Source organism: Perca fluviatilis, chromosome 12, assembly GCF_010015445.1.
Source record: "Perca fluviatilis chromosome 12, GENO_Pfluv_1.0, whole genome shotgun sequence".
NCBI classification, from domain to species: domain Eukaryota; kingdom Metazoa; phylum Chordata; class Actinopteri; order Perciformes; family Percidae; genus Perca; species Perca fluviatilis.
Genome location: NC_053123.1, coordinates 14,215,123 through 14,232,025, shown reverse-complemented (window position 1 = coordinate 14,232,025; position 16,903 = coordinate 14,215,123).

The following is a 16,903-nucleotide window of genomic DNA, read 5'->3' as shown; positions in this document are numbered from 1 at the left end:
GAATTGCATGACATAATATTGTATCCACCCCTTGACGTTTGAAGCAGGATTTCAGAGATAACCGTGACAAAAGCTGGGTTCGTCCAAGATGACAAGCTTACTACAGTGTTATGAGATCTTACCGCAATTATGTCATTCAAAGCTTAACAGGGTTAAATCAGCTTTCTCTGCACTGCATACTCACACTCCATCCACACACCCCAGGAGGAAAAGTCAAGTTTCCATGTCTTCCTCACAGGGATTCTCAATTCATCTATGGCAAGTGGAAATTGTCAGACTGTGGAATTGGTGAGAGCGGTAAAGTCCTCTTTCCTTGCTGGTATATATTGAAAGAAGAAGTGCATTAGGTCATTTGAGAACTCGATTTTGAAAATGTGTGCACATTAATTTGTTTGCAGCTGTCTCATAAAAAACTACTTTTGATGGTATTATTTTGAGGCAACTTCATTTGACAAAAATATTAAGCATCTTCTTTCTGCAGGTACTGAAAGAACTTGGCATTCAATCCATCCAAAGACATGTGCAGCTGATTCTAAAGTAATATGTGTTACATGTGCAACATTAGCATGGCTAAAAGTTTTAAGAAGCTGGCATGTTGGGAGCTGGGCTTGTATTATATCCTTGCTACCTTCAGAAGTCAAATTTAATCAGTCCAAGCCGTAGCTAGCCAAGACTAGCTTACATAGTCATACTATCAACCAATTATATATTAGTCAAGAAAAAAAAGGATGTTATAGTCCATAGCACAACTATAGTGTTTCATTAATTTAAAGATGATGAATTAGAAAATAAAAACTCAACTGGAGTGAGCCGAGTCGTTCCTGTTATTATTGATTACATGGGGTTCTGTGGATTCTTTTTCAAGTGCGTAGTGCGCTCGGGGTCTGGTAAAAGGCTTCCTTGTAGGTTAATTTTGTGCATGTTTGCTTCAAGCTCCTCTGTGAAGCTTCCTCGCTACTAAGCAGAAAAAATGACAATTGGAACCTGCTAAATAATGACACATTAAATAGATTTTCAGGACACACAAGGACAAAGGCGAAAAACATACAAACATGAACCATGAAAAAGAAAATACCAAAATGTATGTAAGAGCATGACATTTCCTTTAAGCTTTAGGCAAGTTTTGATAAGGTTAACAATATACAAGTGGTGACTTGCATGTGATCACACTGAACACACACAATACAGTCCACAGAATATTCAAACACATGCTTTGACCTTTCTCGAGTCCCATCCCAGTCTTGTCTCCAGCCTTAATGAGACTACTGGTAAGCCAGCATTTTGGAATTGCCTGGTTTGACTTGGCAGGGAGTGTAATCCCAATTGTTTTACCATGAGGATGGAACTTCTACACCCAAACCATAGGCTTGCTGCTTGTTGCAATTTGTTGATAGGTACCGTATTTATGCATATGGTGAAGTTGCTAGAATGTGTATTAGTAAGTCCTTTTCAAATGAACAATAATGAATAATGGATTGCATTTTTCAAGTGACTTAACACTGCTGGCTAATGCTTAAATTGTGCTGGAAAACAGGTATTCACACACCCGTCATTCACCCGCCAGCCATTGCACCTGATATTATTCTCAAATTACTGCATGTAATAGAAAATATTATCAGTTCAAAAGCAATCAGGACCCTTCAGTGATAGCCATGTGTCTGGACCAGGCCATGCTCAGCTATCCTTTTCACTCTTTGGTGGCAAAGGCAGCACCAGTTTCAGTTGAACTACAGTCTCCTGGGAATAACCTCAGCTGGTCCTCAATGATCTTCCCCGGTTGATCCAGTTCATCGTAATCTTAAACTTTCAGTTCTTGAGATTGCCTGGAAGTTAGAATCTTTGGTATGTACTGGGTCCCAACATCCAAATGAATCAAGTTTCGGGCATTATGCACCATCTAGGCCACAAGAGGGCAGGGCACACTAACAGGTTGTGTTGATATTGAAGGGAAGTAAAGAAATTATTCCTTCATTATTAATCCAACTATTTTGTTGTAGGCTACATTTAGCTGATGACTTATGAAATCATGGAGTGTTTTATTTTACTTACTGGATTGTGTGGCATTGAACTGGAGCGCTTTGCACGACAGGATAAAGATATACTGACAGGGGACAAATTGGGGGTAAAACCTGAATGACTGAGATAAAAACAAAAACAAATACAGGTTCTGCCGTTGAGGGCTTTATGGTTTGATTAATACAAAAGGTATAATAATTATAAACTATGGCCTTCATCTGTTCCCAACCCAATCGAACACCTACATGTTGGACCGCCCTCTTCACCACGATCATTTGGAGAATCCATGCCAAAGAGAATTAAGACTGTTCTGCAAGCTAATGGTGGCTCAACACCTTACTCAGACAATATCTCCTCTTCCTCCTTGTGCTTCAGCTCTTTTCTCTCGTCTCCTACAGTACGCCCGTAACGTCTTTTGTGCTTTAATTCATGGAAGTGGATGGAAGGTGGCATGCAAAAACACAGTTCAAACATATGCTGTTGGTATGGTGTGATGCTGTGTGTAGTACCTTAATCATAATACTGTATTTTTTTACCCCCTTCTTATTGTAAATTGTTTGAGAGTAGTCACAGATAAAAACATAAATCATTCTTGCATGGGACTTGAATGGCAATTTTTGTTTTCATATAGGAAAGAAAAATTGGATTCCATATGGATAGTACAGATGCATTTTTGTGTGATGTTGAAAATTGGCCTAATACTTTCTGCTATACATATATGCAGCAAAATAAATATTAAGACTACAAGAAGGAAACTGACACTTTCATCTTTGGTGTTCTTATCGTCTATGACAAGGCCATCAAATGTTTTGCTCCTGGGCCAAATTCCAGCCTACAATTCTTTTTTAGCTCTCCAGATGGCTAGATAGGACCTACAATGCATACATCATGGACTATATAAGTTATAAATAATAAAATCAGATGTTACCCATTTGCAGTGAATTCTTACATGTGAGCTGATTATGAAGTTGTAATACCACCATATTTTATGTGCAGTAGATCTTTGCCTTTAAAATGAAGTGAATTGGTCTTAGTTGAGGCGGCCCATATCTCATGCAAAAGCAAGAAACAGCCTGGGGGCAGAAATTCTCAAACGCCCCCCCCCCCTCCCCCGCCCTTAACATTACACAACTCATGCTTTGAGGATACTTAAGTTTTTCCTTTATTTATTCATGTTATAAAAAAAATGTCATGCTGGATTACCGCAGACTACTGTCTTTTTTAGTGGCTGCCATTGTTTTTGCCTTGCATTAATTGGGTCTCGTGAGGCGTGAATACCTCTAGCTGCTCTGAACTCTTCAACCTGTAGGGGCCAATGTGAGCTACAGTATACAGCAGTGCATGGGAAGATATGCAAAATGTTTTTCAGGTGTCACAGGAACTGGTACTCCATAATGCTATCTCCTGGGAAATGGCTGCTCACTCTCCAGCGTTTCACAAATTCAGAATGGTAAAGAGTGATGAGGGTGTCAGCACTCTTTCTCATCTGCGTTTCCAATTATCAGTCCAACCTGGTATTACTAGATGTTTAAGGCCGGCTTCACACAGCCCGCGTGGCGTGAGCATGTCAGCTGCGTGGCGTGTCCGTTTTTATTTTGGCAATGGCTCCCTTGTTAACAGGTTAGAGCTTGCTCACTGCCTGCGTGACACAAACGTCTCAAAAACGCGTGCATGCTAGAAATAGGACCAATGGCTATTTTTCTGTTGGAAGTGTTTCCAGGCAAGATAGAATACGAAAAGATGTTTGTCATTTTGACACGAATACATATTAATAAATTACATTTTGATGTTTGAAAGTCTCTAGGTTTTGACATAAATGCAGATATAAATGTAATTTAAAAAAATAAATAATTATTGATTTTCAAATATTGCACTTGTCAATACATAATGAAATATTCTGTAGCCTGTTTTGCCGTAAACACTGCCAAAGTTGTCTTTGCTGTAATCAAATCAGTATATAATTATGTTTATGTTTATGGGAAACAGACACGTTTCTGGTGACATAGAAAACACCATGCAGCCACCACGCAACTGACACGCAACAGAAACGCCACGCTCACGCCACACAGCCTGTGTGCAGACAGCCTAACACAGCACCACACATTGTTAACGTAATATCATGCATTAAGATGAGTTATGGATTCTTTAAGAAGCATAAAGTAAATCAGAGGGCTGGGCTTCGGGTTTCTGACAGTGTCTCTCAAGCGCACATTAGGATGATGTCCAGCTATGTTAGGAAAGAAGAATGGTTCATACTGTACTTGAAATATCTCAGTTACTATTAAATCGATTGCCATTACATTTCATACAAACTTTCACTGTCCCCAGAAGATGAATCTTAATGACTTTGGTGATCCCCTGACCTTCCCCTAGTGCTACTATGTTGTTGACAGTCTTGGTATTTAGTGAAATATATCGCAAACTATTTGGTACAAATAATTTAGGTCCTAGAGGATGAATTGTAATGACTTGGTTTTAACCATTTGTTGCGTGTCCATTGAAATATATTCAAAAGTGCTTGACGCATTAGCACAGAATCTGGCACACACATTCATGCTTCCCTGGCATAGCCTTGTCTCCTCTGTGATGCATAAGGGATTGGTCCTTTCATTAAAGTTGAGTCATAACCTACATAAACAATGTCAAAATACGAGTGCACTGATTTTAGAAAAAGTGCAGGTTCGCAAGCAAATATAAATGAAATCTTTACAGTACAATGTCTGTGCTTGCTTGATTTCAGTGTACTTGTTCTAAACACAGTACACATGTATGCATCAACCGTTCTTCATTCTTTAATACTTGTTTCCCAAGGATCAGCTTCAAAGCCATAGGCGAGTAAGTTTTCAGTACCCTGAGTTGAGGTCAAGGCAGTTGTACAGTCATATCAATATCACATAGTCGTGGGCAAACAGTTTTAGTATTCCAGTAAAGAAACCTCACGCTACTTATTGCCCCTCTGACAAACTTGGCAACACAGACACAAACAGGAAGAGGCCCATATCTATTTTTCCAGCCATGGTCAAAATTGCTCAGTGGGCAGAGACATCATCATTGTAACTCCGTGCAATGTGCTCTGATTGATGCTTTTGCTTGCCCCCTAGGCTGCTACAATTGTGTTTTGTTTCATTTCATAACTTACGGCATTGCTGTGCGATTTTGTGTGTTTTTTAAGGTTAGTGTTGTTTTGAGCTAAAAAAAACACAAAGACCAAAGTTATTCTGTTTTATTATCTTTCATTGTTTGTCATTTCCTCCCCACCTGGTCCTTAACAGTGACTCTTCTATTTGATCAATTGATATCTGATTGATACAAGCATGCAGTTGTAAGAGCTAACAACCTTTTTTATAATTTTTATTTCCATTAACTCAGTGTAATAGATTCTGAGTGACTGGTTACTGACACTAAATAAGAGGTGATATTAAGATATATTTTGGACATGCAAAAGAAAATTACAGAGGAAGTGTCTCACTCAGGATGTGGTGGCATTGTTTATTACAGAAGGAAATCTTACATCTCTGTAAAACTCGAAACCTCTCAGTGCTTGCTTTCAATGAGAAATAATGTTATCCTTTTCCCTGTGATGTTCTCTGTAAACCCTCCCCACACGTCTGGGCATTTCTCACAGCTGGTGTGAAGTCATTGACTCTGAGATGCTGGACCAATTTTGCCCCCTACTGACACATTTAAAAGATGCTTTGGCCCTGCACTTACTTTGCATTTTATGAGCTACAACCATGCCTTGAAATTCAAAATCAATAACGCTTGTTGATTTCAAATTCAGCCAAGAGTTATGATTTAGTTTTTACTTGGTTTATAGCTAAATCTTATAATCACAGTCAATAAATGAAGTGTCCTCAAGTGTCATTTGGTGTGCTACTGATCTGAATGACTTTGAGCTGGAGGTACAAACAAGGGCAGAATGCACCCGGAGATTTATCAGTACAGCCGGCCGTGAGGAGAACCGAGGCCAATAACTTACACTGGGCCTCGTCAGTCAAAAACATAATGTATGAATTTTCACTTTTAAAGTAAAGCACATCAGGATATTGTACAGCAGTTTATCTACAGTGTTTTGGCCTTTAGCAGTTTATAAGTATTACACATAAACTGCCAATGTTTCTCCTCCAGCGTGTCCAGTGTTTAACTGTGACAGCATATTAATGACAGTGTCCTGGTTCTGCTGGTTTGGTCTTCATGAGTTCAGCCATGATGATACGCATGTAGCACCAGATCCATGAAGAGCAAGACAACAGTGATACATCATGTGCTAACAACCAGGACAGAGAAGATGACTCTGCCACAACCTGGTCTTAACAATGATCTATCTTTTCTACCAGCTTTGTCAAGAGTCAGGTTCGAGGAGTTAAGGGTCTATGGGGCCCTCAGGGACAGGCTGCATCTGGGGTGACTGAAGCAACATATCCTTCACTGAGCTGTAAAAAGAATGGTTTGGGTTAGACTTACTGTATGTAGTGTCACCCACCAAATATATATAAATACTATTATAGTACAAGTGTCTCAGAGGCTTTTATTGGCCTGCAAGAATAAAAACTGGAGAAAACACTTAGCATAATGCAGGGATATTAGTTTTAATTGAATATATCAGTATTAGTCCCACCCTTAATAATTACCTTGACATGCAATTGGTCTAAATAATACATCCATAATTTACTTTCTTTCAAAAGCTTTCCAAATAAAGCATTGTGATTGTACATATCCTAGCAATAAAAGCCATATCAGCAAATAATACTGAGCTGTTACATTTTATTTTTACCAGCATGTAAAGAGAAGCAAGCTTGGCAGAAGTCACTATTTTCTTTTTAGTGATATTAGCCTCTGTAGTGGATACTTTATATGTGATGCAGAAATATAAGGATAAAAATATCAGTTGATTTGGGTGTCTCAGTGGCACATTGTGCGGGTGGGCTTCCCTGTACAGTTCTGCTCGAGGGCAATGTGGTAATAACAAGGGCTTGATTCTACCATGCTGAAACAAAAAAAATGTGAGTGACTATACACTTTTGGTTTAAATAAAGGGAAGCATGCCAACACATATCCCTCCAGCTATCATCTGACAGCGGCAGTCATGTTTCTTCAAATCTATGCCACAAACCCTGATAAAGAAGACAACCAGGAGGAGATAAGCAAGGAAGCTGCAAATACATATTCGCTTTCCAATTTCACATATTTATTTTTTAACAAAGGCAGTTGTGAAGGGTTATTTACTTTAACCCCTGTTGCCTTGTCAATCATGCATAAAAAAATCTGCTGAAATGACACATAGGTCTGAAAGATAAACTGTTGTTAAAAGCCAGAATTAGAAAAAGTACTTATCATCTTAAACCCTTCATAACCCAGTGTTCAGGCAAAAAATATCTGAATGTGATGTCAAATTTGCCAGCAGTGCTGAGGTGGTTCTAATAATAGGAATTTTAAAGAAATTCCTTTCAGTTAATGATAATAGTGGTACTGTGGTAGATAATAGTGGTTTTCTTTCCTGCATGCTGATACAATAGTCTTATTGGATCTTCTTTTGCCTTCAGGGGTTGGTGCCACGAGCGGTTTTCCTAATTGACCCTTCCACTCTGCCTGGCTATGCCATCAATAACATCTCCCCATTGCTCCCTCCATCCTCCTCATCTGCCCCCTTTAGCTGTCAGAGTGAGATAAGAGTCACCTCTCACCCCCCTCTCCTCGAGATTGACAGGCTGACACACCATGTCTAAGGTCAGCTAGGTTAATTGGTTTGTGCACATTTTAGATGGACCATTAGGCCTCACAACTGCTAAACTAAAAACATTGCTCTCTCGCTCTCTCCCTCATTTGAGGGTGGCTGAAAGAGGCAGCGATAATGGTCCAGCAAGAAGTAATATCGGCCAGTGCAATCTGTGGCTCACATTTGTCGCATGTGGCTGTTTGGTCTTTTGATCCTTTTTTATTTCCTGGTCTAACAGAGGATATAGTGTTGTGGATTGGGAGTTGGGTGTGAGTGGCTGTGAATTAAAGTAACGATGGATTTATACTTGATGCGAGGGGTGAGTTTGGCTTTATGCTTTTGATACCTGGTACTTTCCTCAATTTGGTTTTCCACTGCAGATAGTAACCCTTTCAGTGTAGGCGGGATTCTTAACTAACCGTCATAGTGATGCTGCGTGAAACTGCCGTGGCATCATCTTCAATGCGACACAAACACAGTGTGTTCTCTCGCTGGATCCTAACCAAACAGAGGACTGTACTTCGCAATTGACCACTGCGTGGCTTTGCGGGCTGCCATTTTTTTTAAATCTTGGTTGAATGAATAAAAAAATTGCATTCGCTACTGATAGTTGGTTGACCAATAAAAAATAGTGGGTTTGTGCAGGAAGTCCTGTGTCGCACAGGTGACGATCTCTCTGACCAGTCAGTGGTCTACAGTGTTTTACAGTTTTTTACGATCGCTATGACACTTTTTTCAATACTTTTAACAACTTTCCTAAACTCTTAACACAGATAGCACAACATCTGTCTGTGTAGGCTATACAATTAACACATTTCTTGTTGCTTTGACACAAAATGCATACAGTTAACACAAATTTAAAATGCTTGAACTTCTTTTACACACAAGCTCCACCAAAAGCAAAACAATGGATCTTTACTGCCATATTTACAAATGCTTTCACACTGTATTTCAGAACAGATAACATCATGTTCTAAACCTAACTAGGCTAAAGTCAAAGTGAACAGCTGATCATATTGTAAATTGAAACACACTGCATTTTATACATGCATTTATTGAGAAACAGCTGATTGAAGTTATGCAAATAGATCAATCATAGCTGATTCCCTTCTAGGAAACACACTCAGGTGTTGAGGTTCTTTCAATCGCATGATCATATGGTAGTACAGTAAAAGAGGACCTATTTGAACAATATACTGTAGATGAACACAGAAAATAAGAAAAATGCCTTCACGAGGGAGAGGAAGAGGAGTACCAGGACAATTCTGTCTCTGTCTCCTTTTTTTCATAAACCCCACATTCTATAAAGCTACTCTGATATGGGTCAATCATTTTTTGTATTGAATCTCTGCAACAAAAGAAACAAAATGGTGGCCGGGTTGGCTCAGTGGGTAGAGCAGGCACACATATACTTGGAGGTTTATTCCTCAACGCAGAGATCCAGGGTTCAAATCTGACTTGTGACGATTTACTGAATGTCTTTCCCCTTTCTCAACTAGCAGTCCTGTCAAATAAAGGCAGAAAAGCCCAAAAATATTCTTTGAAAAAATGTACTAAACCCAACAAAACAAAAATGTAGAGAGGCTTCAAGAGAAACTGCAGTGCAAAACACAATCTATGATCAATACAATCACTATTGTCTATTCTATAAGGGCAGACCTGACTGACACATATAAAATAATGCAGTTTCTGTAATTCCATAGGATGTTAGTGTTTTGTATGACATTGTGCTATGATTGACTAAATTTTCCTGTTGGGAGAGAACATGTGTTAGTGTTTTGCAAGAATTATTTGATTTTGAGACATGATTGCATTGTTTTGGTAAACATAGTGTATTGTGTTAGTGAATTATTGTATTTTGAAAATTAGTGTTGGAGTTTAGTTTACAATGTGTGATTTTGAACATGAAATTAACTGTTTTGCCAATCGTGTGTTGTAGGTGTGTTGGTGCGTTAACAGTTTAGGAAAGTTGTTAAAAGTATTGAAAAAATTGTCATAGCGATCGTGAAAAACTGTAACTCCACCTTTTAGTATCAGCTCAACTCGTTACAACCTCGACTGAGGCAGTACCAAAAAAAGATACTGTTCATAACCTTTTCAATGGAAAACCAAAAAAAGAGCGGTTCCAAGCGAGTCGAGCCATGCCATTTACTGTGCACAGCAGCTTGATTCTCGCGATATCACAAGATTACACAAGAATGGCTTTAAGTAATGTGTTTGTGTCTGAACTACCTGCTTACCGTACCAATCAGCCTCCTGTGAAGAGCTACTGGCAGCTATGGGCGTGGTTTAGGTGTGTGTGATGGCCGCGGCTGTTCATTCTAAACAATGGCGTACGTGATAGACAGATGGTTCATACAATCACCTGCCAGGTACTTTTCTAAACATTTTCCAATGGCAGCTTTTCAGATGGTTCTGTTAACAAACCATCTGGCGCATCAGGTAACCAGCCGTACCATGCTGTGAAAATGTGGCACAAGATTTTACACGTTGTAGCACCACAACAACAGGGATGTATCTTTACCATGGTTTAATTATATTGTCCACAGTGAATGTTTACATTTCTTTACTTTGTGATATGGAGTGATGGGGGCTTTGCTCATACTTAACTAGAGTTACATTCAGGTAGCCATACCGAATATTAAACTCTTGCCGTGCAGCGTTTGTCTTTTTTGATTCATTGTATTAGACTGCTGTGTTTGCAGCTAGCACAAGGTCTGCTGTGGAAATGGCTTTGTTAGATGTGTTTAATTAAGCAGATTCCTAAGGCTTTCTTCATTTTATTAAATGTTATCTTTAACATTTTCCATTTGCATTAGAAACTTGTCGGAGTAAACACAGGCATACTAACAAATCATGTGGTGTCCTGCATACACACATACATGTAGCTATAGCGGCTACATGCGCAGGCTCTGCAGGCCTATGTTACGCAACCTAAATGGAAATTCCTTTTTCGTACAACCTCAATCTCATCATCAGCAATTACTTTGGCGAGTACAGTGTTATCAAAATTGACAGAAACAATACAAAAGAAAGGTGTAATAATCCCAGAATGTTCCTTTAAGTAAATTTTAAGATGAAAAAGGAGTTAAGTGAGACACTCAAAATGTAGAGACTAGTGCTCAGGCATTCCCTCTGGCAAACACAGCCAACCCAATGATGGTTATTATCTTTGACAGGCTGCCACTGACCAATGGTTCCCTATCATTAGCTGTTTGAGTCGTGCCTGGTGGCCATGAAGAAACACCTCTTTCTGTGTGGCATATAGGCTGAACGGGACTTCAACCTAATCTGTTGCCTTACACATAGCAGATAAATGGAGCAGGACAGATACTGCTGCTGCCTTCACGTTCAACTTGTTAGTCAGCTAATTGATTAAACTGACTAGTCAACAATGTATCCTGGTTCTAAGATATTGATGTGTCCAATCCTGAGGCCGGTGTCAGTGCTGTGGCATCACTAATTTATTACGTTAATAGTTTTACAGGGGTATGCCACTGATACATGCAGGTATGCCCGTGTATATCCACCCAACTCTCAGTTCCACATCAAAGACTAATAATACTGCACTCCACCACCCCAGCCTCGCCTCCCCCCAGGTCATCCACCTCAGCCCGTCAGGGAGCTGCAGCCTGTAATTGGGTGTGTGGAGCCTGAGAGGCCATGTAGTGGACGGCTCAGCAGAGACTGCAAGAGTCAATTACCAGCGCTGACAGGGCCGTGGAGAGAAAGGTACAGCAGACACACTGTAGTGATCTGTCTGAGCAGGATAAAGGAGAGTGCTAATGTGAGACCAACATGCATTTCTCACCTCACGGTCCTATTGACAGCTGTAGCACATTTCTTACTTATGCTCAGGGGTAAGGTAGCCTCGTGAGACCGTCCTGATCTCGCGAGCTCCAGTTTTCCACTCGCAGATCAGTCTGGCATCTTGAGATAGAGAAAATTTGGAGCCGTTCGCCAAACAACCGGGCCAATCAGCGTTGGTTTTGAGGCGGGTTAGGTGGTGATAGACAGATGGTTTATCCAATCAGCTAACCAGTATTTTCAGACAGCGGTAGCCCTAATTCTGTTAGCCGCTCGCTAATGCTTTTTTTTCTCTTGGATCCTTCTTTTGGAATATGGACCGGGAACCTGAAATGGTGTCTTTTATTCCTAAATTCTCGTTACACAAACGGCAAATATCCTTTACCAACATGTTGCTTGCTTGCTGAGCTAACAAGCTATGCTTTGCCTGCAGCAGCAGGGGCGGGCTTGTGGTTGTATTTTCATACGCTTCGTGGATCTGATTGGTTGATTTGGCCCGTCTATCACCAACACAGGTGATAGACAGATGGTTTATCCAATCAGCTAACCAGTATTTTCGCCCCTTCCCAAAAGTTCTCCAACGGAAAGTTCCCAGATGGATATGCCGAGCAAATGTGAAGCAATCCATCTGGCGGAGTCAGGTTAAGGGTTAGGCACAAGGCACAGAAAAAGTTATAGTTGGTAATTAAGGCAATTTCTGTCAGTGAATCCAATTAGTCCATACCATTGACTAACATACAGTACTGATGTAAATTTGTTCATTCTTGCTTAGTGTTTTTTTTCCCTCATCACATGACAGTTTTTCAGTGTTTCACATGAGACAACAGGTAAATATTTCATAGAGTCATGTCTCAGCCATGTCTCAGTGCTGGTGTTCACTTGGCTTTAAAAATTGATTACTGTGTCAATGATTTAACGGCAATATTTCAATCAAAGACGATCCCAGGAACCGCTGGTTCATTTTGCTCCCATCACATCTGACAGAATTTGATTCACGAGGTCATCATTCTCCATGTGCTCAGACAGGGAGGTGAATTTAGAGCTTGGCTTTCGCTGGTCACTCTGACGACATCTTGTCTCTCTTGATTTTGAGACTTTCTGGGACTGTGTTGCAGTCTATCCGCAAGCATTAATCAAGGTATCCTGATCTAATTTTCCCTTTTCACTTTTTGTTATTCTTATATTGAGGCATGCTGCTGGACTACAGATATATGTACAGTATGTGCATCATACATTCATTTTACTGTGAAGACAATTTAGAAAACGTTATCAACCTTTATCAAACAATGCAGAGCTTTCAACTTCAGTAAATGTTCAGTGGACATCCTATTTATCTGGATCAAAACTATAAAAATGGTCCATGGGACCATAGCTCTATTGTTTTGTCACTAACAACAAAAAACACTTAAACTGTGCACTATAATCATGCATTTATTTTGTATGGGCTTTGTTTTTGTGGAAGACAGGCCATTGTGTCCTATTCTGTTTTATATGTTATGCTGTTTATGTTACAAAGTACTGAGAGACAAAACACACATTGTCGTAATTCTTAAATGACTGATGGTCATCTGTTAAATGAAGAATACAGGTTTCTTTTTAAAATGGCTTCTTAAGTAACTGTAATGAACTATAATGCACTTCAACAGCACTTGGTATGCAGCATTGTGCACATGCATACAGTACAAATTACAACTTCTTTCATGTAGATTTAAAAGTGCTGTATGTAGGATTGCAAAGATCCAGGACCAAAAGATTTGAACATCAACAACTTCTCAGTCCCTCCCCCATTTCTGCTAAAGCCCAAAACGTACTCCTAAGCCCCTCCCCCCAAGAGGGAGAATGAATGTGTGTGCATGAGCAGTGATTGACACGCAGTTAGACACCACCTCTGGCCCTGATTGGTGCATCTGATCAGGGAGAGGTGGATTTTTGCAAATCGCACTACAGGCTTTAGGTGGTACCAGAGGGCCTTCATACTCGTCTCAAGACAGTCCCTCCAATTGCTGAGGACAACTAGGTGAATGGAACAGCTGTCTGTTTTTACAGTCATGATCACAGTTACCAACTGCATAAGGATGTGCAGTGAAACCTATTTAGCCTGTTAGAGTCAACAAATTCTCACTCTCATCGCATCAAAAAGTGGCACTTGGTCAGGTGCCTTTGGCGTTTGTTATTGACGCAAAAAGTCTCTTTAGCGTCATATTTTGACACGGTTGGTCGAGACTCTTGGCGTCACTTTTTGACGCTCTGGGTCAGGACGTACGTTTAAACTGACATGCGGCACGAGAAGGGGACACTTAGGTTTAGGAAATGATGGGTGGGTGTTACAAATTGTGCGTTTCAGTGAGAGACAAGAACGGGCCATGAACCCTGGTCTCTTGGGTGAAAGTCCTGTGTTATTTGACCCATCAAGCAGCCCAACAAACCTCATTACACGGATTTTAGGTCTTTCATACTACTCATTACCATTTCGCTCTTAATACTGCGTCATCTAACAGCGCTGCAGCCGAGCTGCTGCTCTGCCCGGTGCGTCCTGTACAGACGCTAAAGGGTGATTTTTGCATCGGTATCTGACACTTAGAGCCAGTGTTTTAATGGTGGCTTTAAAAGTCATATCTGGCATGATGACATTAACATACATTTTGAACTTTACATCAAGCTGTGTTGCAAATTATCTAATGTTGCAAAGTGACTTAGCCCTTTATGGCTGCAATTGCTCATAAATAGCAGTGCATTTGTCTGGATGGTGTTTTACTTGACTGTTTGAGAACATGAGATGACATACATATTTTTCTACCATTACCTGAGGTCTGATGAACTGTGAGTCCTGGCATTATGCAGTCAGCAACTATGTTGGTTTTAATGAGAAATATAAGCATGGGGTTCCTTTATTTGCATACTGTAACAAATAATCAGGGTCCATAGAGGGGTGAATACTAATTTAGTTTTCATAGTGAGATGCAGCAGTTTTAGTTATAGTATGGCTTGGCTGACTTAGTTTAGTACAATCTGATAGTATTTGACAATTCTTCTAAAATGCTAATAATTAAACGAAGTCAGTCTACTTTCTAGCTAAGCTGCAGTGGTAGAGGAAATGTTTGCCTTGGTATTCACAAGTCTGTGGGTTTTTAGTGTGAAACAATGTATGGTTAGAAGAGGTGGGTAGGAAACAGCACTGAGGTCTTCACATACAATGACTAAGTGCTGAGACCCTCTCAATACCTACCATAACCATAGTGGGGGTTTCATGCCTAACCTACATTTAACTTTATACGACACTGATTCTGTACATGTCATGATTGTAAATAGAGCTATTTTTATTCTTTGGATTAAAAAAAAGGCTTTTTGAACGAAGCGATGGGATCAGATTAGCATTAAGCAGTCCATGCATTATCTCCCCAGGATTAAGATTAGAGGAATGTAATAAAAAGATTACCTGCACCTAGATTTCTTGAAACCATTAATGAGATTATCCGCGTACAAATCGGTATTTCTTTGCTAATCCGTTAGAGCACAGCAGCAAGGTGTAGCACAGCACAGAAAATGATCAATCTTAAAGCTGCACACAGCAAAATGTCTCATCATCATTTTGATATCTTTAGATATAAAACCCTCTAAACAGGCTAAGGTAAGTGTGGCATCACACGGTATGAAAACTCAAACTGTTTTTAAACAGATAGTTCTTAATAAAGCAAAAGCGAGGGGGCCTTAAAATGATATTTTGTCAAAAACATTTTAATTGTAAAATGACTGTTTCAAGAATTTTATGGAAACTAGTGGAATGTTCCCTTTTAAAAAGACAGAGTTGTTTAAAACCTTTTAGTGACTAGCTAGTTTTTTTAAATATTGATTAAATTTAAATGACACAGTGCTATTTTCTTTGCACGCAGTTACCACTTCCACTTCTCTCTACAGCTGAGGATATTATACATTTTAAAAAAACTATATTGATTCACTTCTGTTTCTCGCTCTAAAAACTACCCCCCACCTCCCTCCACACACACAAACACAGAAACGCTATAGTGCCTGCAGACCACAAAGGACTTTTGTGTCAAGTGCTGTTTTTTGATTTTAAGATAAAATTGCCATGCTGCAAACCCATTGTGGGTAGTGCAGGGGGAGTCGAGAGAACGTGAGAAGGTTTCACTTGTCATTACAGTATCTCCCAGTTGTGTACTAGGAAAAAAGTCATTTACTGTATGGGAAATGGTGGTCCACAGATTGTAAACACCTCCACTTGATAAAATTTCCAGCATGGTTTCTGTGGTTATTGAATGCGTAAGTGTAAGTGTGATTTCTCTAAACACAGACGTGTAGACATGTTATCAGCTTTTCTAAGCCTGAGCCTAACCCCTGACGCCTACACAGAGCAAAGTTGTGACTGTGTTGAAATTAGCATCTGCATTACACATGACACCTCAGAGAATATACATTTAGCCTATTTCAAGTTATTGCCCATTAGTTTGACAAAATAATGGCTAGGATACCAGTAAAACTTCAACATGTGTTAGATCCAATTGCTTTGAAAATACTGTCAATTTAAAAGATACAATAACAGATGAACTCACAAATGTTTTTTTTCTTCAAAAAATGTCGTAGAATAGTTTAAAAAGTTTTAAATTAATCCTTAAATGATATTAGATTCATGTATTCTCCTTTCAAATTGCCACAACGTCTTTCACATTTTAAACACAGAAAGTTGTAACTGTTTTATCTGCAGCCATATTCAGATGGGAAACCATTTCTATCTATCTATCTATAGAGATGCAAATTAGCATTATCTGTCTATTTCCTCAGTGACTTCAGTTGTCAGACCAGATGTCTTTTAAAGTGAGTCAACAGTTATGATTAATTTCCATAAATGCATTCAGATATGTTGCTGAACTTGAATATATCATATATTGATGTAAAAATGTTCAGCTAGCAGTGTGACTTTGATGATCCCTGACTTCATATAGCCCCATCATTACAGCAGGTCAAAATTTGAAATCAATACTTTGTGATTTTTATTTATTTAAAGATTCCTTTTTGGGCATGTTTAGGCCTTTATTTGACAAGACAGCTGAAGACATGAAAGGAAAGAGAGAGGGGGAATGACATGCAGCAAAGGGCCGCAGGTCGGAGTCAAACCCAGGCCCGCTGCGTTGAGCAGTAAACTTCTACATATGGGCACCCACTCTACCAACTGAGCTATCCGGGTGCCCATTTTTATGACCAAATACTTGCTAAACTATTCCATCATTCCAGCACTTTGTGTTTAGCAAATGAGCAAATGTTAGCTTGCTAATGTGCTAAACTAAAATGGTCGGCATGCTAAACATTGTGCTTGCTAAACATCAGCATGTTAACATTTTACAGTCAAGT